Here is a 21,449-nt window from a genome sequence, read left to right as displayed (position 1 = left end):
TTGTGCACATGCAGCACATTAACTTCTGAGATTTCAGTGCAGGCAGGTGAAGCGTCTTTCCCAACAGCTGCTGCACTTTATGATCGCTTGCCTCATGCCTATAAGCGAAACAAGATCACTCAAAGTTCAGCCGTCAAACTTTCAAAATAAATGTCTGCATGAGGTAATTTGTGTCAGTAGACAGGCCTGTGTGTGTGTGAGTGTGTGTACATGTGTGTGTGTGGGAGCTCATCAGCGAGGGAGTGCTGGCTGCCATGCCCTGAGGGGAGTCAGTGGGGAGAGAAGGAGACGCCAGTACAGGCCATACAAGTCCCGCTGAATTCCCTCCTCCATCTAACCCTGACTGCCTCATACTGAACTGCCAGCAAACACGCTCATCCTGTGTGTGTGTGTGTCACAGTGATATTAACTTGGTGGGTAAGGCTTTAAGCTTTTACCACCTCACAAGGAAAAGGGAGAGTAGGCGAGAAAGACTTGCAACAACAACAACAACAACCTTAAGGCTCTCATATCTTTGCTTACGTAAGTAACAAAGTTTCCTCCGTCACTGCTGTAATTGAAGTGGAACTGAACGAGCCACAGCAAGCCAACAGCCAATCACTCTGAAATCTGTAATGAGCCTAAACATAACCAAACACGTCCCAAAAAAAAAAAAGCCAAACCCCTCTGTAAAAATAAGACATAAACGCTTCCACAGTCTGCTTCCTTCCTCCACCCTCCCTTGTGTTAATTTGTTTTGGCTGAAACCCTTTGTGATGAGCTGTAGATCCTCATTCTCTGCTGCAACAAACGTCGCCGGTTTACTGGTATCACTCAAACACCTCCGGCTTATCAAAAACGTCTTTGCCTTGCGTGCCTCGCACACAATAATCAGCAGTAGCTACGCTCAGTAGCTTGCTAAGCCTCTTACACCCTTCCCTCAAGATTAGTGCTTGGGAGCGACGACAGATGCGCTCCGTGGTGATAAAAACACACACACATATGCAGACACACACACACACACCACTGCACCTGTGCGAACAGATTTGACGGCGGCGTGCTTGCTCAAAGCTTACACACACACACACACACACACACAGAGTGTGGTGATGCCATAATCGTGACACACCTGCAAGGCCTCAAGCTTTGGCTTGACGCCACTGGTTCAAGCCTCGAGGAAAGAACTAGGCAAACAAGAGTTCAACGGCCAGGTGAGGAAGCTGACTCAGTCAGACAGAAATGAGACGAACCAACAATATACTCCATGTCAGGCAACGAACTTTGCAGCTCCGCATCTTTTTTAGCATTTTATGAATACGTCGCATCTACAAAAGGCTGAAAGTGGATTTGATGTGCCTGCTGAGAAAAATTACCATCAAAGTTGACGTGTGAGCCTGTGGGGTCCTCACCATGAAGGTTACAAAGACTCATATGAGCTTACACACTCAGAGGAGTGCAACACAAACGCATAATGAACTTTTAGTGTGGTTACTCCAGCTTTTACACAAACTAAGCTAAACCTAACAATCAGTGTGTCTCGTGACAAATACATGAAGCAAATCTGGCTTGAAACTATAATAAAGGAAAGAAAATTAGTTTTTCCTTTAACAGAGCAACAATATATACCATTTTGGTAAATAAAAAGATATATATTTCTCACAAATAATGTATTATAAAGCTTTGTTTTGATGCATTGTGCTCTTTAAGAGGTTGTAAGCCTCAGCATGAACGAGGTTTGGGCTGATCCTTGACCACCACAGTTAACAACATATTCAAACTAGTTATCTACTCAAATAACAGCTACATTCACTATGAAGTTGTCCTTGTTTAACACCAGGACACACAGTAGAAAGACATTGGAGCAGTTAAATCACAGATAAATGTAACAGATCACGCATTCTTACCACTGGAGATGAGATTCGACAGCCAGGACAATCACAAATGGGGGGGTGCACCTGTAAGATTCCTTTGGACATAAGAGTCTTGAGACTTTTTCCTGGAAACAAACGAGATGCCCATCAGTGGAAGTATACAAGCCATAGTACCATCCAATCAGCTCATCTCCTCTGTGACACAGCATTTGATAGCAACTCCCTAAAACTGAACATTTCACAGTCAGTTCCTGCAGAGACTTATTACATCTATATATGATGCTGACATTAGCTGCGCCCACAGTCCAGAGTGGGCAGCTAAAGAGACAAAGGTACTGTCATCTGCAAGAACTATTAGGCTGGGGTTTTTTTTTAACCTGGGGGCAACACCCTCCCCCCACACATCTTGTCAGCTCTGAATAACTGTGTATATATCTGTGTGACATGCCAAAATAAATAAATAGACAACATGAACACTGTGGTAAAGATATTTAACAAGGAGACAAACTATTAACGCCCTGCAGCATAACTCAAGTAGAATCTATACAACTAGTATAAAACAGATCCACAGTGCTGATTCTTCAACAAAATTATTTGTCAAAGTTACTTTAAATCCAACACGCGCTGCATCCACAAACTGTCAGCACCATGCACGACTGCAGCTGTCCATTACAAACCCTCATAGCAGGTTGGAGGAAAGATGCACATGTGAAGAGTCTAATTCTGTTTTCACCTCGGTGCTGTGCAGGTCCAGATGCCCCCGGTGTGGTGCGTGATGGCAGCCCGGAGTCTCTGTCAGACTCGGGGGGTGTGTGGAAGACATGCGCCTGTGCCTCCTTTACGCACTGACGGCTGTAACCCTTTCACTCCAAAACTCAGTGCCGGACCACCAGACCCAACTTATTACAGAAAGTGGACTCCATAACGCTTTCAAATGTCCCTTCTCAGCCACGAACCGCGAGGAAAGTTGACAGTCGCTCTTACCTTTATGCCGAATGCTCCGTTTCCAGTCTTTGGCGGTCTCTCGTCCACTGACGAACTGGAACTCGTTGGGGGTGAGCCACTCGCCCCTGTATTTAATCGAGGGTCCCTTGCTGCCCTGGCAGAGTTTGTTAATATAAAGCAAAGCCTTGTTTTCCCCGCACTCCACCTCGATGCACGGCTCCCCGTTGTCAAAGAAAGGCTGAAAGTCCGGGATGGAGGAGAACCTCTCCAGCATCAAGTCGTCCGTGTGATGGTGGTGGAGGTGCTGGTGGTGCAACGCAGAGTCGTGTAGCCCCAGGTACGCGCGGTGATGGGCGAAAAGGTGGTCGTAGGGCGGCGGATGCGGGGTCACCACCGGGATGGCGGCGGCGTTTAAAGGGGCCAGGTACTCGGACTGGTTGAAGGCGGTCAGAGCCATGTCGTCTCCATCCAGACGCTCCTTCTTGATGGCAGGCATGTTGGAGGGGGAGCCGAGCGCCGGGAACAAGTGAAAAGCCGCTCCGTGGAGCCGATTTCAGCGTCCTCCTGTTCGTGCGCGCGTTGGGCTGACCCAGACTTGGAGACGCGCCGCTCGCTTTTACGCAGAGCCCCCCGTGTCTCCGAGAGATAGCGGTCTGGTGAAGTTGCCGGATAGATTCCCATTCAGCAGTTAGCAGCTCGCAGCTCCTACCTCCCACATCTAATCTCACGCGCTCTGTTAATAACCCGGCATGCTGCTGGGAAGCCCTGAGCCGCTCCGAGCGCGTCCGAGCTCGGATTTCTTTTGCCTTTAGGGGGGAAGTTCGGAATAAGATTTGTAGTGATAATTATTTCTACTCTTCCAAATGTCACAAAAAAATAGGCAAAAATAATCCTCAAAATCAAATCCGACCAGTTCTTTCAGGGGAGGTTTGGGACTTCATGTGTCTAATATAATTTCACACAAAAATAAACTTCACTGATATTAGTTAAAGCGACTTGTCATTAATCTGAAACAAGAGGCTAAACTATGAGGCTTCAGCAGTCCAGGGTCGTGCTGCCACATTAAGAGAATTAAAGTTGTGGAGGAGTTGTAAGATTTAAACTCTAGTTTGGAGTCACGCTGAAGTTCACAGACCCAGACCAAACAAGATTTGCGCTCTCCGCCGCTTCTCAGTTTGGCCCATTTAAACAGCAGAGGCACGGAGAGAGCGGAAGAGCGCAGGGGGGACTGCGAGGGACGGCGCTTCAGTGCCTAAAACACAGGGACCTTCTACTGTGAGCATGAGGATGTTAACCCGCGTGCACCGACTTCACTCAATTTAAAAACTCCCTTCAGTCCAAACGTGTTTTCCAGTTATGGTTTGGTAACTTCAGACCCAAAAGATGTTGGAATCCTTTGTTAAACTTGACCTAAATTATGTTTTTTTTTTGTTTGTTTTTAATAAACATTTCAGGTTCTCACTTCATCAGCTTGAGATGTTGAACATGCAACAAGAGATACAAGAAATGTCCCCTTCACAGTTCCTCACTGTGGGGTCAAACTCATCACACCAGTTCTGTCTCACCTACGACTCCATGTTCTGTTTCCACACAACTAGTTCCACTGCTGCTGCAACACCAACCTTAAACCCAGATTTAACTTGCTTCACGTAAAAATCATCATTATCTATTTATTTATTCCATGGAAAGGTTATAAACAATATCTTACCTGTTATGAGATATTATTAATAGTTCTTTGAACAGCCTCAGTTTAGAGGAGTTTAATTCTGACCAAGCTGACCAGTCTGAGAAGGACCAAGAATAGGAATACTGTTCAAACAACTAATCTCAAAAATATTAGTCAGAAAAATACAATTTAATAAACCCTTAAAACATCATCCTTTTTGCATTACATGCTTCTTCCAGCAGAAATATTATAATATATTTTGAGAACTTAGCACAAATTAGCACAGTTGTCTTGCAGCACGAAGGTCGCAGGTCTGACTCCGGGCAAAACTTTTATGCTTGGAGTTTATAAGTTCTCCCTCTGCATGCGTGGGTTCTCTCCAGGTACGTCGTGTTCCTCCCTCAGTGCAAGAGCATGCACGTTGGGTTAATTGGTGACTTTAAACTGTCACTAGGTGTGAGTTTGAATGGGTGTCAGTTTTGTTTGTCTCAATGTGATCCTGATGGACTGGAGGTCCAAAGTGTCCCACCTCTCTTCCAATAAGAGTGCGAGTGCAAAATAGTTTTGGGACTGAAATCAAAACAGTCCATGCTCAATAATCCAGGCATATAATCCAACAATTTTCCATCAGGTCATCTGGACAAGTTTGTTCCACTTTGGAGTAAGCTGTTTGGGGGAAGAATCAGTTTGTGTTGTGTGGTTCCTTGACTGAAGAAGCCTTCTGGGTGGAAGGTGAAACGTTTCAGGAAAGAAAAAAAAAGAAACTGTCCAGATGACCTGACTGAAAATTGTTGCTTTGGACTGAAAATGTTTGAGTGGTTTTAGAGCGGCATTGTCGGTCCTGCTCATATAGCTGTTTACTTGTCACTCTAACAGAATTAAACCCGATTTTTAAATACTTCGTTACTAGAATTATCTGAAACAGGTAAGATCTTTGCTGTTATATCTTTTCCCAGAACCCCACTTTAAAAGATCCATCTATTTAAAGTGATATGTGAATCTGCACTCATTTCAAGTTGCTAAACTCAACTGAAGGTTTGTCTCAATGAACCTCGACAAAGTTTTCTTGTTCTCCGATGGATAACTGAAGACTAAATATTTAGTAACAATGGCCTAAAATAAACTTTCAGTATTTTATCTTACAGACAGGTGTACATGCAGACATTTTAAGAACTACATCTTTGAGGAACCTGTGCACTCATGGTTGCTTTAACTGGAGTAAAACCAAAACTTTGGACCACATTTTCTAAACGCCTTTTTCTTCTCCACGCTGTCTGCAGGACAGGTTCCCCTGAGCTGCTGGAGCTTATGAGAAAAACCACATCTGACCCTCATTCAGCTGAGAACCACCCAGGTGGATCTACCACCGACACATGGAATAGCCATTCCAGCAGCAGCAGAGGAGGGGTCCAAAGCACTGTGTGTCAAGAGCTTATAAATTAGCCCAAACTGCCTCTGACACACACAGGAAGGAGGCTCGCCACACCACAGGCGGAAGCGGTGCATGAGACAGCCAGAGTCCACAGCCTGGCCTGAACTGGTACGATATACCAGATGAACAAACACACAGTCGCAGCAAAGACGATGGAGGTCTGTAGACTGACATTTTTCCTTTTGGATTCAAGTAACTGTGATGTCTGAGGGACTTGTAATGGGACTGGAAGGAAAGCAAAAAAGAACTTGGAGAAAATCAAGAACGGGTGTGACATCACTTATCCAAATGTCATCCAAAAGCACGAGTGCTGTAAAAAGGTCATAGAATTCTTTTGTGTTTGCTGTTTTACCACACTTAAATGTTTCATATCCCCAAACAAATGTTAATATCAGATATCAGATGTGTCTGTGTCAAAGCTGTGTTGATTTTCACTAGCCTGGCTACTGTCGGACCAGTGGAATCAAGAAATCACTTAAATTGAGCCATTTTTCACAGAGAGAACATGGAATAGTGAACCTTTCCAGAACAGGCCGACTGACCAAAATTCCATCAAGAGTGCATCAGCGACTCATCCAGGAGGTCTTAAAAGAATCTAGAACAACAGCTAAAGCCCTGCAGGCTTTAGTTAAGGTCAGAGTTCATGATTCAACAATAAGAAAGAGATGAAGACTGAAATTGGCCTCCATGGGAAAGTTCCAAAACTAAAGCTGAGCAAAAAACAAAAAGGCCTGTTCACTGATCGCCAAAAAAACAGCTTCATGATCCCCAAGACTTCTGGAAAACAATTCTATAGATCGATAAGACAAAACTACAACTTTTTGGAAGGCGTGCCTTCCTTTACATCTGAAGTAAAACCAACACTGTCTTAAACACATCAAGCCAACAGCCAAACATGGTGGTTGGTGGTAGTGCAATGATCTGGGTCCGCTTTACTGCTTCAGGATGATTTCCTATTTGGGGCAGCTGTGGATGAGTGGTTAAAGTAGTTTCCCTCCAGTGGGAGAGTTGGGGGTTTGATTCCACCAGCAGTCACATATTGAAGTGTCCCTGGGCAAGACACTGAACTCTTCATTGCCTCCGATGTGTGTCCCATCGGTGTGTGAATGTGATCTAAAGCACTGATTAGTCTCTATAGATTCAGATTAGCTGTGTAGAGATCTAGTAGAGTGCTGTTTGGTTGGGTAAATGAGGGCACAAGTTATATTGTAAAGCTCTTTGAGTATCTTGACTAGATAGATACAAGTACAGTCCATTTACCATTTATTGATGGAACTATAAATTCTGATTGGATAGTTTTATTTTCTTAATAAAATCATTAAAAAATGGCGTTTTGTATTTAAGATTAACATTTATTTCCTGATCTGAAACCAATATGTGTAATCTGTATGCTTTTTCACAGCTCTGTATAGTAGAAAACTTGAAAATGAAAGGCAACATATTCACTTTAACAACAGTGTCTCTTTCCACGTGTTCTTGAGTACATTACTGAACAGCAGCGCTGATATGAATCGTGACCTGCTGGCATTTACGGCGCATGTTTACAAAACCGATTCGAGGAAGTGAGACGCCACGTTTCAGATGAAAAAAACTGATTCTCTCTTCATGAAGCAGCCCTCGCCTCTTTGAAATGTCTCGATGGAAACCTCGCTGATAAGTGCGTCGGTGCAGGAGGCTGCACCGCTGGGAGAGCCCTGGTGAAACCATGAAGGGGACACCCATGCCAACACCCACTGCCCGTGAATCATTCTTGAGGGCTAATTGCAAAGGAGTTCCCCAAACATGTACAGTGACAACACTCGAGCATTCACATCTTCAGAAAGTGGTTTGGTGATAAATGAGTACATGTTTTCCATCAGCTTTAGAAAATGAAACTCTCTGCGATGTTGGGAAAACCATGTTGATTTAACCTTCTTGACTTTTTCACATTCTTCTTTTTGTGTTGTGGAAGATTCTTGCAGATGGATGAAATTCAGAAAGAATTGATTACCATCGAACACTTTACTAAAATATTGGGTGATTTAGTGAAACTGAAATAATTCACACCAAGTCAAAGGCTTTAGTGACATTTGAAACCAATTTAAGACAGAAGGATATAGTGACTGTAGATCCACATCACCAATGTAGATAACGTAAACAAAAATTAAAAAAGAAAAATCAAACTTGTAGAATGCCAAACTGCAATTTTGTATTTTTTTGTCAGCAACATTTTCTCTTTTGATTACTGCCTACTTTTCATGATGGTGGGTGATAATGTAATTGCCTGTGTATGTACATTTATTTGTTTGACCACACAAGATCTTTTGGTGCTTTGAGAATGATTTTGTTAAAAAGTTGACAGAGATGTCGACGACTCACTCTTTTCCAGGTCTCGTCAGGCCAAATTCTTGTTTATTAATAATAATAATGTGTTATGTGTTGTCATCGTAGTATGTTCCCATACAATCGCAAAATTGTCTCTGCATTTAACCCATCCACTACCAGGTGGAGCCGTGGGCAGCTGTGAAAAGGCCTGGGGAGCAACTGGGGATTATGTGTCCTGCTCAGAGACAACATGAGATGTGCAATGACTGGGGATCGAACCCGGGACCTTCAGGTCTCGAGTCGGCTGCCCTGCCCCTTATGTAAATCTTGTAGCAGAAGGATGTCAAAACTGGTTGAGTTTTGAGAGTACCAGTAAGCGTTCAGAGGTGGAAAGAGTACTAAAAATTTGTAGTCAAATACAAGTGCTGTTACACTGCTTAAATTGTGTACATGTAAAAGTGCTGGTATTATAAAAATACTTAAGTAAAAGTACAAAATACTCCTCTCAAAAACTACTCAGAGTAATAATTACGTTTTAACCAATTGATGTTTTATTGTGTTGTCAATAGAAGTAATTCAGTTTTGATTTACTGTATATAACTATATATATATATATATATATATATATATATATTATATATATATATATATAAATTTACTGTATATAAGAGTTACATTTAAAGCACATTTCTCCTTTTCACCCTCTGTACATGAAACATTCCTCCAGGTACACGGGCACTCGTCCTCAGCTTTTACCTCGTCATTTTCTCTGTTGACAGTGTTGTCCTCTGTCTCCATTTTGGCTTTTTCTCCAAATCTTGGGTTCATAAATAACTCTCTACTCTACGGCGTTGTCCTTTGCTTACGTCATAGGTAATTGGCGCGTTCGCAATCTGAGAGCCTTATTGGCTACAAAGATGCAGATGAACGGTTTGAATATTAATTCAAATTGCAGCCGTACTCAGTAGAGACTTCTAATTTAAAAGTAGCCGAGTAGATTACATGGTCTAAATTGAAAATTACACACTCAAAAGAAATACTCATAAAAGTACAAGTATCCAAAAAAATCTACTTAATTACAGTAATGTGGGTATTTGTAATTTGTTACTTCCACCCCTGTAAGTGATATACATATCTTTTTTTTATTTATTTATTATTTGTTGATGGTCTTCCTTCTATAGGAAGTCACATACATAAACAATCACTAATGGGGTGTTTCACTGAGACCTTGGAGCAGCTGGTGACTCAAAATTGTGAGGAAACAGAGAAAATAAGAAAAAAAAATCACTTGTGATTTCACTTATTTCTGAATGTTCATGAACAAGCGACCAGTGAATTGTGTGGCCGTGTTTTATACAGCCAGTTAATGAAAATCAGTCTATTTTTGAGTTCACGGCTTGCAAAACTGCATTCTAGGCCATGCACATCATTTCATTTCCTATTTCCACCTCCATCTTATCATCAGCCATCCTCATTTTTATGATTTAATCAACATTTTTGAAATGAATATGTAGATTTGAACCAATTTTTCCCCAATATTTATTTGAGATGCCCACAATAAAATAGACATGGGTCTGAGACAAGTTGGAAATGCCCTGCAAACATTTCTAAATATTTTGTAGACTTACGCACAACGCAGACATGCTACCTTTAACAACAATGAAAAAAAGCAGCTAAGCAACAGACATGGATCTCAGATTATTTTTGTACACAGATACTCAGAAAATGATTCGACAAGCCCGTCACTGAGGCAGCCACGAATAAAAATACAACACTCCTCCTACTTTGTTGTTCCTGTTAATAAACAAGTGTTAGCACCGTGACACAACCGACTTAAATATATAAGATTGTTTCTGTAGCGTTTGATTTTTGTGGTAACAGGTAAAGGTCAATTTTAAATGTATAAAGTGTATTTAGTCATTCATATAATTGAAGACAATGTTTTTCTTTTGGCATTAAGTAACAGCGTTCCAATGTTCATGTTGAAGTCAAGATACGGCAGAATGCTGTCGTACAGTCTATATATCTGAAAAAATGAAGGCAAAAGACTCTGGTTTAGACCTAATCTTTCTCTGGGGTTTTGACTTGTCACAATGTATTGCACTGAATTAACTGCTGGTCCTACAGGAACTACCTCACTGTGTGCCAGTAATCTGGTGTGTAACAAAACAAACCCAGACTTCTCAGAAATTACAACGTTTCAATGTGAAACTTTGAAGAACGTTGTAGAAATTCAACAAAGATAAAGATAAATCTTTCCACACTTGAGTTTTGTGCTGGTACATAAACACAAATTAAACATTTGAATCTTGCCTTTTGATAATATGAAATTACAGAATCCCGTTTTTGTTATCATATTTAGTTTAGTGGTCCATGTACACAGAATTACTGAAAATATGTTTGTAATGAGGCGGCACTGTGGCTCAGTTAGAGATGCCGCCTCTCAATGAGAAGGTTGCCGGATCCAATCCTGGCCGGGGACCTTTCTGGGTGGAGTTTGCATGTTCTCTCCGTGCATGTGTGGGTTTTCGCGGGTACTCCGGTTTCCTCCCACAGACCAAAAACATGCATGTTAGGCTGATTGGTAACTCTAAACTGTCCCAAGATGTGAGTGAAAGAGTGAATGGTTGTTTGTCTCTATGTGTCCCTGTGATGGAGTGGAGACATGTCCAGGGTGTCCCCTTCCTCACGCAGTGATAGCTGGACATGGGCGCCAGTGACCCCCACGACCCAGAAAGGAAGAAGCAGGTAAAAAAAAATTGAATGGATATTTTGAATAATCTAATATATCAGGTTTTGATCATTTTTAAGTTTACTTTAATAAAGATTTAATAAAGACATTTGAAAAGCCAAAGTCTGAAGATGCTTGAAGTAAATATGACTTATGGAGGTTTTATAAATATAAGACAAGTGGTACACCAATGTCCCCCATCACTGAGGGACTTAATGGTGAATGTTTGTAGTTTTTGAGGTGAGTGTTTTTCTGGACTGGAACTGAACAGAGAATACAAGTAAACCTCAATATTGGTGCAAGAAAGTCAAGTGTGTATTATGTATACAGTGTCCCAGTTACACCCCAAAATAGCAAGACATAATGTATAAAAAAAACCCAGTAAATAAGGATCTAAGATATACGCTAAACACTAATAACATAAAACAATATGGCATAACAGCAGCCCGAACATGAATCTGTGGTGAGCAGATGGGTACGAACAAATACAGCTGCATGAGATCAGCAGCATGAGATCAGCAGCAGCACGGATGTCGTATATCACCAATTAAAAGTGGCATTACAGTGATTTTTTTCTTCTTCTTTTTTTTTACAATGATTATCCTGGTTAAGGATTTATGAGTCTAACAGCTTCAGGGTAGAAGCTGTTCCTCAGTCTAGTGGTTCTGCAATTATACTCCGCAAGCTTCTGCCTGAGGGGAGCAGGGCAAAAAGTGTGCTCAGCTACTACTACCACCATATCAGCTTAAAATTTGTAAAATAAATAAATAAAATAAAAATAAAGCCACAACTATATTTACATTTGCTAAAGTTGATTAGCTGGGGTGGCCATCTTGAATCAGGTTGACTTCAAAAGTTAATCAGATGTAAATGTTCATCCTATAATTACTTTAGAGGAGATTCATTAAGCTCAATCCAGGCAGACCAACGTGCACACACACACACACATCCCGCGACCGCCTTATTTTCATGGCAGCGAGCAGTAATTAAATCAAAGTATGGGTTTCCTGGATTCAGTGTGGGTCCAATTTGAGATAGTGTTGATTCGATAACCCAGGATGGTTGGGTGGATAAGCGGTGCAAAGCCAAAGCTTGACAGTGATTTAACAACAAATTCGAACTATATTTTGTGATTTTTTTTTTTTTTTTGAATGTCTTTAAACTAATATTACAATTTATTATTATCCTGCAAGTTGACCATTTATAGAACATGTAGTCTCCGTCCTTTCATTCTCCTCCTCGGCCGGCGGGATCCCCCCTGACGCGGCCCCCGCCTCTGCGCCGCTGTTGGCAGCGGCCCCGGAGCCGCAGCGCTGCCGGCGGGGGAGCGAGGTAATAAATAACCCGGGGAGAGGAGCGGAGACCGCCGGGCGGTGCACAGTCTGACCTGACAAATACTCACTGGAAAACCATCAGAGAGCCAGAGCCCACCCCTAGCGCTTGGAGCCAGGCTTTCAGACAGGAGCAGCAACATATACAGGCCTGCCCCTGCTGGGAAAAAACGGAGGAAGACAGACGGAAGCGTCTCCGTCTCTCCCTCGTCATTAACAGACGCCGCCGGAGACTCGGCGAAACTAATTAACTATTTAAAAACAGGGGACGAGTTTCTGTTGGAAGGTTGTGCAGGCTTTGTCCAGTTTCACCCCAGAAACCTGACATAGAGATTAATAAATATACACATTTGTTTTGTTTGAATTTATCTAAAGATTGGAAGTTAAGTATGTGAACAACAAAGTCCATGCTCAATAATCCAGGTACACAATCCAACATTGCCATTGGACTTTGTTGTTTTCAACCAGTTTGACACGACTGTCAACAAGGAAGAGAGCCGGCAATGGAGGAGGGGGCGTGACAAAGAGACCATCTTAGCACCAACATAACTGGTTAGTTCCACTTTGGAGTAAGTTGTTGGGGGAAGAATCAGTTTTGTGTTGTGCGTTTCCTTGACTTATGAAGCCTTCCGGATCGAAGGCGAAACATTTCAGCACAAAAAAAAGAAACAGTCCAGATGACCTGACTGAAAAAATTTTGGTGTGAAATGAAATTTATGTATTGAAAATTACGTTAAAGGGATATTGCAGCCAATCTGAAGCAGTTTTTATGTGTAAAAGTTATGAACAATTAATAGATCTTTTTTGAACAACTTCAGTGCATGCCATAATCATCTAAAAATGTGCCTTCAAAGATACAGTGGACCACAAAGGTCATGGGTCAAACCACAAGCCAAGAAAAAGAGTCAAAGAGTCAGAGTTTCTTTATTTGTCATTCGCACCACATGTGGTACATATGGTGGAAGGAAGTTGTGTACACAGGGTCCCAGTTACACCCCACAATAAAATGTAAAAGAACAACAGTAATAAGATCTAAGATATGAACTAAGAAAAATGTTAACTAAAAACATGCTAAGCACTAGTATTATAAAAACAATACGCCGAACAGCAGCACGAACATGAGTCTGTGTGAGCAGATGAGTACGAATGAACACAGCAACATGAAACAAATCAGCAGCAACATGATGTGATTTTTCGCTGTGATTATACTGATTAGATTCATGAGTCTAACAGCCAACAAAAACAACAACCAAAAACAACATGGATACTTGTTTTTAGGAAATACTGTAGGATTTGGATATTTGGCTTTTTGAAGGATGGCAGATTTTAAAGATCCGTTGATTTCAAAGAACCATTCAGTTTTGAACAGTGGTGACGTCCCGACACAAAGGCCATACCACGTGACTTGTCAAACGTGCAACCCTACTTCCTCTCCTGAACTTCCACCATCCTCCCCAGTGGTGTAGTCTACATTTTTGTAGTGGGTATACCACAGTAAATTTAGTTTTATGTTGGACATTGGACACCGCTGAAGCCATGGAGCAGAATGTCCTACATCCAACGTAAAACTAACTTTACTGCGGTCGGTCGTTTACTGTGCTTTAAACCAAGGTATACTGGTTAGTACAATGTAATAGTCAATTTATTTTGATTTTTTTTTTTAGCATATTGAACATTTCCAAATTTCTCTGATGCTTATATTTGAATAAATGAACAACAAAACTTTGTACAACAGTTGGCTTTGTATTAAAAACATGTTATAGAATTTATAAAACAGTATCAAAGCAAAACATGTTCAAGTATTTAGTAGTATGTACAGAATTATACAATATTGCTGGATAAGTGAATGTAACAAACAAGCGCTGCATATAGATAGATTGTTGCAGAAGTGTTTAACAGCCGTTTAACTTATCAGTGACACATGGCTAATGATATGTCACGTATCATTGTGTACTTTTAAGTGAGTATACTGAAATACATATGATTTTCTAGTGAGTATACTCCGTATACCCGAAAATCACATAGACTTTCACACTGATCCTCCCCTTAGCCTGTTCTCCTTCAATTCAATGAAAAAGTGGAGGAGGAGTGCAGGTCTCTGCATTTGAAGAGGAACATATGAAAAAATCATGAGAACGGAAAACATTTCTCAACTGTTTGCGACTTGATTCTCATCATTTGTTGTAAAGAGTCGTTCAAAAGATTTGAATCGTTTGTAAACGTCCCACCTATCAACATCTGCGTAACGTATCACTCAGGGACTACAAGGAGACAAAAGCTACATCAAATTCCTGATGAGAAATCACTCATACTTCACTTTTTCTTGTTCTCGGAACAATTGACGCATCTTCGCTACCTATGGCTGTGGTGAAAATTGTAGACTCCTGATAAAGAATGTTGTGATGCAGCTGAACTTTGCAAAAGAGCATGGGTGCTCACAAATGGTTGCTTACACAGATGCTGAAAATCACATCAGTGCGGATACATAGCCTTTATCTTCTGATTTATAGAAACAGCTTACAAAGTTACAGTACAAGTACAGTAGCTTTATGCTGTACAACCAATTTAAAAAAAAAAAACTAGCAAAGGGGAGGAGTGGAATACGTTGTTTCATTCAATCCCCTAAAATGACAGCAGAAAAAATATCTTTAAAAGCTGAAAATAGCTCTAAAGACTGGGTACAGAAGAGGGCTAATATTACTGTAGTTCGACGCTGTTGTCCATCCATACATTTTTGTAGCTGTTCTGGTCTGTTTAAAGTTACAAGGCTGGTGCTTGTCCCAGGAGTCAATGGAGCAGCCACTGGTCAGGTCAATTGGTGGGTCAACACAGAGACAATTCTGCATGCCCACACTTAGACCTGGTCAATTTTGTCCTTGTACACACAGAAACACAGGTTTTCCTAGAATATTTATTTTCCTGTGAGTTATAAAAATAACCTCATAACCTCGTATTTTCGTATTGTGTCTAGAAATTTAATGCTCCACATAGAAACACCAAAAAAAATTTCAAAACACTGTAGTAGCTATGCCAGGCCTGTATGTGATGCTGTAACACTGCCATGAAAACACTCGGAAACAGGAAACAAGGCCTACAGTTGCATTCGGGCCCTAAAATCCGACCTGACCCGGCCCCAGCCCGTAGTCATAATTTCCGAACCCCACCTATCCCGACGAATTAACAGTAATTACAGGTCCGAACCTGAAAAAAAAAACATTTTAATTAAGCTTTGACTGCTTATATAGTTCTTAACAGTCGGTGGATGTGCGCAGCTAAATAAAGGGGGCAGAAGATCGGAGCTGAGTGGGTGTTTGTCCTTTCATGGTCATCAAAGCACATCAAATCTCTGCTTCTGCCTGCATTCTGCATTATTCAGACACGGACCCCGCTCTGACATGTCAGATATTTTGTGATCTCGTCTGTTTGTGTCGTCGTCCACGTGCATCCGCTGAGTGCAGCGGCTGAATGAACGTCCATTATGGGCTGATGGCAGTAGTCCCATCTGAAGCTTAACTGAACTTTTTACCTCTTTCAAGGCCGGTCAGTGCATGGTCAAATGGCCATGTGTGGCTGGTATGGATGTATGGCAAGTCATGTTGCCATATAATTGGATCGTCAGCCGCGCACGTCCACTGACGCTATCAAAAGCCCAGCACTGACCTGGCCCACACATTAAACACATTATTATTGCCCAGGTCGGGCGGGGCCAGGGTTTGGGTTAGAAAAGACAGCTCTAACAAGGCGTGAAGATTATACTTATAGCAGAGTGCAAACACCAAAAACAAAAGCTCTGTCAACTTTTCCAGTCCAAATCCCCTTCTTGAGGGGTCACGGTCCTGCCAGTTTTCATAGTTTTCCTGCTCCAACAAACCTGATTCAAATGGTTAATTTCCTCAGGATTTCAGTGAGTTCTACAGAAGCTTTTTAATGACAACTCGTTTAATTTGGGTGTAATGAAACAGGAAACATCTAACATAAGCAAGATGGTGGCACCCCAAGGACCAAAATTTAGCACCACTGCCCAAAACACTTAAATTACTGTGTTGTTTCTTAATCATCTTGCATCATTCTCTCTCCTTCTGCTCCAGTGTCTATATCACCTCAAATTCCCTTTTCAGTTTTGTTGTACCTTTTCATATATCTGGTCCATTAAAATGTTCCTGCCTTTCCTTCATATTTTCATTTTAACCAGGAATAAAACTTCATGGGGGTCCTAAGGGGAGTTCAGCTCTCCTAAGTTGGAACTTGTGGAATTCAATTTCAGAATATGTTTCAGGCGATACGGTTTCTCGGCCTTGAGAGTAATATTTGAGCAGGCATGGAGAAACACTGCAAATAAAAAGAGGAAAATATATGGATTAAAGAGCTGAACTTTGGATAAGAGTCTTCAGAAAGCACAACATTTGGCAATACACAAGCACCCATCTGGTCTTAGTGCTAAACAGAACTAGCAAAAAGACAAAAATACCTTATTAAGTATGTTTTTAATTGCCCACCAGACAGTGGTTTTGAACTCTGCGAGCAATTTCTGAGACCTAACCAGACCTTTCCGTATCACTGGTGTCAAGGCCCCTTTCATTTTAGTTTACAGAAATATTTTTAACTGTTAGGACCTCTAAGCACAGGTAAACATCTCTGCTATTTTTGTGGTTTAACCTAAGCCTGAAGCAGTATCAAACACTTGGCCAAAAAAAACTGCCCAAAAATCATTTGAAAACTAAAATGTGAAAGCAGCAGTACTGCAACTGCAGAATTTCAGTGTTGGCAAGCAGGCAGCGTAATATTAAACCGGAGGGGAGGAGGAGGAGGGTTGGGAGGGGAGGTTATGCTGTCGTGCCGGCGCCCTTGGCCTCCCCCTGTGGATCTGGGGGGTCGGCGGCTGTCTCTGATCCCACACAGCGGCTCTTCCACATGGGATTTATTTTCTTGCTGGATGGGCAGGCAGGCGGCCCAAGAGGATTCTCATTTTAGACCAGCGTCTGTAGCTGTCAACGCCAGCCGACAGAGGCGAGCGGACACCCGACCCCTAGTATCCTCCCTCAACACTCCCCTTTGGACTCGCTCCCCTCCTCCCTCTGCTCCCCGTTCACTCACAAACACAAAGCACATGGACACTGCATGTGCGCACACAGAAAACAAAGACTTCACAGTTTCTCATGGCATCCAAATTAAATTTTCCTTCATAATGGTGAAGTTGGAAATTCTTGAATAAAAATTCAGCATCATTGTTTACTCAGTTTTGTGTTTAAACCCTCTGTGCAGTTCAGGAGTCCTTATCTGTAGTTGTAAAGCCCTGTGGTGAACTCCAAGCTTTAACAAGCAATGAGCCAAGTCTATGGAGGGGGGGGGGGGAAAACACACAGCGTCTCCCCGTCCTCCCAAGCGCCGTTAATAATTTGTGCAGTAAAAGATAGCGTGCCTCTCTGAGTTTGTGGGAGTTATTGGCACACTATTCCCCGCCATATTTGTGCGAGGCAGTGATAGGAACATAAATTATTTCTTATCTCTTCCACAATCCATTTTTCAAAGGGCTCACTCTGTGTTTGAAGGGGAGCAGCGCCAGCAGCCAAAGCCCAGATAGCAGGCTACATTAGCCTTGAAGAGATCCGACTTACTGATTTCAAACAAAGCTATAAGCACAAAACTCATTGATATGGGCAGTGCCATATACGGCTGCAATTTCATACCAAATTAGGCCTTTGGAAAGGAAAAAACAGACCAAACTAATGGCAACAATTACTACAGACAAAGGGAAAAGTTGGGTTGAGATGACCAAGTTACGTCCAAAGCAATAAAACATAGCATCTAAGTTATAAGATCCTGAATGATAATGTTGTAATTCTTTGCATGATTAAAGAAGTCACTCAAAATTGAACTTGGCTATTTAAATTACACACTTATCCTTTTACAAACTAGCTTACTAAGTAAGGTAGTAACCGATTAAAAACAACAAAGTCCATGCTCAATAATCCAGGTATACAATCCAACATTTTTTAGTCATGTCATCTGGACTGGTCCGGAAGGCTTCATCAGTCATGGAAACACAAAACAAAACTGATTCTTCCCCCAACATCTTACTCCAAAGTGGAACAAACCAGTTCTGCTTGTGATAAGATGGTCTCTTTGGTACGCCCCCTCCTCTGTTGCTGGCCCCTCTTCCTTGTTGATAGTCTTGTCAAACTGGTTGAAAACAACAAAGTCCATGCTCAGTAATCCAGCTCTGATTACTCTTATTTTATATCTGGATTATTGAGCATGGACTTTGTTGTTTTTAACCAGTTTGACAAGACTGTCAACAAGGAAGAGGGCTGGCAATGGAGGAGGGGGCATACCAAAGAGACCATCTTATCACAAGCAGAACTGGTTTGTTCTACGTTGGAGTAAGCTGTTGGGGAAAGAATCAGTTTTGTTGTCCGTTTCCTTGACTGATGAAGCCTTCCGGACCGAAGGCGAAACGTTTCAGCACCAAAAAAAAAAAAGAAACTGTCCAGATGACCCGACTGAAAAATGTTGGGTAGTAACCGATTATTTTTTCATAATTAAATATGTTCAATAATCTGCTAAATGAATCATGACATAATAACCAAATTGTGCTTATAGACAAAGATTTAGCTGAGAAATACAATAGTCTTTACATTGCATGCCTATTTATGTTCTTAATAAAGAACAAAAAAAAAATGTGTGTATATACAAAAAAGGAAGGCAGCTTGTCTTAGAAACTAAAAATAGTGATTTATGAGCCACATAAATGCTAAACTAATTAAAACTTAAGCTGCTATATGAATATATAAATTTTTTAAGTTTATTTAAATCTTCTCACAAACTTGTGTTAAACAATCCGTCCATAGGGTTTGGATTTATTTTACAGTTCAGGCTGATCCACAGAGACAAAATGATAAATATCAAAACCTCTGCAAAGCATTAACGTCTGCTTGCAAAGAATAAACCCTAGCTGTCCCAGCTCCTATTGATTTTTTTTTCTCTGTGTGATGTGAAACCAGCAATCAGCACTGTGGTTCGAAATAGCCCTGAAACCGGAGCCGATACGTCAATGAGTCGCCAACACATTTCAATTAGCAAGCCGCCCAGGCCGATCTCTCCCTGGGGGCACAGAGCACACAGGGTCGGGTACACCTAACCCAAGTCCGCATATGGTCTTGTATTGGATCAAATGAATCAGATAAGACAGTGAGGAGAGAATTTCAACATGCCACAGCAAGCTCTCTCACCGTTTCTGGATACAGCTGCCCAAAAAACGAAAACACAATTTTTTTAGGTCAGCTTGTTTGTAGGTCAAACCAGCTAACGTCTCTAAAGGCAAACAAAGAATTAAAAAACTTCTGTGCTGTTAAATGAGCCACCAGCATTTAAATTGACTTAATTCTGAAAATTGTGTCAATGGTCTAAGTTTCATGTTGTTCTAATTTGTCAATAATGAGTCCAATGGCTATGCCTTCTACCAAGAGAAGTTGGAGTCAACACTATGTAATTTTTACAAGACTAAAATATACGCACAAAGAAAAAGAAGCAGCAGTTATGTCTTTAAATGATCAACAATGGAGGGATGTTGAATTTGGTCCAATGAAACTAAAGAATCTCGTTAAATTAAAAGCAATTTTTTTTATTAATGCTCAGTTTCTCTCACCTAACCTCATGAAATAGGAAAACATGAAGAATTTTAAGTTTACAATAAAGTTACTAACACAAGAATATTTTCAGCTTTTATTCCTGCAAGTGTTAATGAAATATGTGCCAAGTTTATGAACTTTGAATATCAAGAAGTGGTGGTGCAGAGGTTAGAGAAGGTGGGCTTGTGATCGGAAGATCGCCGGTTCGACTACCCGGACTAACAACATCAACATGTGGGTGGAAAAGGTGAAACTTTCACACCTGCCTCCACCCTCATTTGCGCCACTCTGGGCTCTTGAGCAAGGCACCATCTACTCCCAAAAAATAGGTATCTCTTGAAAATGAGTCCTTGTGACTCAGTGAGACTAACTGTATAAATAAAGGTTAAGTAAAATAAATCTCTAAAAAGGTAGTATTTCACTAGGTTGTGATTGTTATACTTGTTAGCAACTCAAAACTTGCAAAGAAAAAGCAAGGAAACAGCTGTGTTTTCAGCTGTAATCAACTCAGCTGTGTTTGTAACCAAGTGACCAATGAACTCGCAATCTCGTTTTGAGTGGACAGTGTTTGAAAAACAAGGCCAATTTTTATGTATATGGTTTGCAAACTAAATTCTAGGCTACGCACATTATTTTGCAGCCCATCTTTGCACAGTATGTACACATTTCGGCTCACTTTGTACCCACCTTGGCAGTTGCTAACACAGTCATAGACTAATGGAGGGCCCTTTGTAGTCCTTCGTTTATCGTGGGGATCAGTATCCTGAAGCCTCGCAATAAGTGAAAACCTGCGAAGTAGGAATAGTAGCACAAGTAGTAAGTAGTAGTTTATTTTATTTTATTTGGATTTGGAATTATGATAGCAGGGACTCTGCTTTTTGGCATCGGCAGGGCTCTGTTTTATCGACAATTGAAGAAGACATCGGCAGCAATTTCGGCCATGGCCATGGTTTCGAGTCAGTGTGAAGGTTTGGTCCATGCTGTAGAAACTCTAAATCAACTGGTTTGTGAGCTAAACCATAAGGTGGAGGCGATTTATGAGAATCGCAGGCAAACTGCGGCTTCTGGAACTCGTCAGCGTGGTGGGTTCAATCTTGAAGGAGACTCATAGCATGTATCAGTGGAATGGAATCCTACAATTAGGCTATTTTGGAACCAGAACGTCCAGATGGACTCAAGGCTGAAGAAAAAGTAATCTGCCGATCTGAAAAAACGCTCATGGACAAATCTTGACGTCAAATGCATGCAATCATATTTTAATTGTGCTTGCTGTTAAGAGGTTTTTTTTTATGTCTCAAATCGTGTCCTGATAGACAAAATGTGAAAGATCTTTTTTTGTAATACCACTATCTACCCTCATGTTTCTCCCACTTTTCCTATCTAAGATTATTATTCTGAAAAAGGATAAGAGAGGTCGCGCTTACAGGAGCAGCTTCATGCACTCCGTCCATCTTTCGGACGACTGCATGTACATGTTCTTGTTGTATCTTGGTGCAATGATAATAAAGCTTATTCTGATTCTGAATTCTGATTCTGATACACACACACACACACACACACAT

Source organism: Nematolebias whitei, chromosome 11, assembly GCF_014905685.2.
Source record: "Nematolebias whitei isolate Nwh7 chromosome 11, NemWhi1, whole genome shotgun sequence".
Lineage (NCBI taxonomy): Eukaryota > Metazoa > Chordata > Actinopteri > Cyprinodontiformes > Rivulidae > Nematolebias > Nematolebias whitei.
Note: the sequence above shows the minus strand (reverse complement) of the source record.